Below are 2,096 nucleotides of genomic sequence, written 5' to 3'. Positions count from 1 at the left end.
TGTAGTCTAAGGTAGCGGATCTGTTCGACAGGGGTAAGAGTAACATCATTAAATGAAACTGCAGGGCAGTCAGTAGGTTTACATACTCATATTTTAAAGTATGAAATTCACTATTGTACTGTTTATACCATTTTTTGTTACCTTACTCTTCTCATCTAACCTTCTTCAACATAGGCAGCTTTAAAAGATCCCAATGCCTCTTAAATCTTACTTCGATCAGCTGGAATTAACTTATTTAATAGCCATAGTTAAATTATGGTACAATTCCAAACATTATAAAAATCATATTTACCTAGTACTACCTCTTCTTATTTTTAATGTTTCCTCTTTGTGTTTCAAATGAAATGGTGGGAAGCCATAAGGTACGAGCAACAATTTTATGATTAATTTTTTCTTTTTGTTTAGCAGCCTGCACCTGAACTTAATTCTGGTTTAGGTACAGGTTCAAAAAACAAAAACACCTCTTACTCTCAAAATGTTCACTCTTGTATCTCTCAAACTCAAATTATTTTCATTTAAGCCACTCTACTTAAAAAGAAGTATTACTTTAAAATGTCAAAACACTAAACATCAATGATCAAACAAGTGTGAAATCGATATATCTTGTTGCCACCAAGTTTAAGCAATATATATATTTTTTAACTAATTAGTTCTATTAATTAACCAGAAGAGCATTTTTGGCAACAAAATAAAGTCTCATAACAAAAAATGTAAGGCGTAGGGAAGTAAAAAGATCCTGAGATAGAAAAATGCAAGGTACTTTTTTTTCTCTCCTGAAAGGGAGCTTTACAAACATTTCCCATAAAAAGACATCTCAGAGTTACACTGTTGACCAATTTATCCTCAAAGTGTTTTGCATCAAAGTAAATTTAAAATTACTTCGCTGGAAAAAAATTTGTTTATTGATGAAGCTATAAAAATAAACTTTGATTTATTCAAACTCAATATGTTCAATGAATCTATCCAAGAATTGTTTTATATCAAAGTGAATTTCAAGATAATCACTTGAAAAAATTTGATTTTTTTTTGTTTGTAGTCGTTAACAATTAAGAGTGAAAAATAAAGCTATTAAAATTGATGCACATAATATAAGACTCGAAAGATTTATTTAATGAATCTATGTATATGTTTGTGGTAGTGGGTAGCTCAATGGTAAGGCATTGTGCTATTCAACTCCAAGAACCTGGGTTTGAATCCAGCTCTGGCAGATAATTGTTTTCTGTTTCACTGTTGCAGTGAGTCCTGTGGGTTTAGGAGCTTTCTGGTGTCAACCTAACCTCATGAAGAGGATACCCTTAATTGGCTAAATTTATTATTATTTTTTTAAATAACTCCTCCCTTCCTGGTCATTTGTGACATACAGGGGGGAGAGAGGATTAATCTAAAGGTGACAAACCTATTCTAACCATGGTGGGAAGACGGGGTCAAGTTTTTCATTTTCTGATGGTCCAGCAAAATAAAAAACTTTGGTAAAAAAGTTTTTACCAAAAAAATTCCTTATACTAAAATACTAAATAACAGTACTTCTTTACAAAGTACTGCACCCCTAATAACAGTACTTCCTTACAAAGTACTGCACCCCTGATGACTCTTCTTGGGTTATAGTGGTACAGATTTAAATTTTTTTTTATTTATGTGTTTGACAAATTTAATCAGGCACCATTGTATGTCTAAGTGTATTCAAAATATACCAAAATCATGTTTAAAAAAAAATTGATCTTGAGTGAAAAATAATGCTTATAATTGATGCACATATTCTTCCCCCACTTCGACTACGGATCCTTGGTGTACGGAGGGCTATCTGCAGGACTAGAGTTGAGACTGAAGAGACTCATGAATTGTTTTGTAAGATTTATCTTTGGGTTCCCTAGGCACTCTCAAGTCTCCCGCTGGTATTTCGAGTTGAAGTGGCTCTGTCCAACCTCCCGAAGGCAATACCTCCTTGGTGTTTTTCTATTCCAAGTTCTTAACATCAAAAAACCTACCTATATCATAGATCTCCTCACTCTTCGTTCATCCATCCACTCATTCATCCATCCACAAACACCAGATCCCATCCGAATGATTTATATATGCCCTTCTATAGAACCTCCTTC

Source organism: Halyomorpha halys, unplaced genomic scaffold (assembly GCF_000696795.3).
Source record: "Halyomorpha halys isolate HHAL.00 unplaced genomic scaffold, Hhal_1.1 Scaffold28.1, whole genome shotgun sequence".
Classification (NCBI taxonomy): domain Eukaryota; kingdom Metazoa; phylum Arthropoda; class Insecta; order Hemiptera; family Pentatomidae; genus Halyomorpha; species Halyomorpha halys.
Note: the sequence above shows the minus strand (reverse complement) of the source record.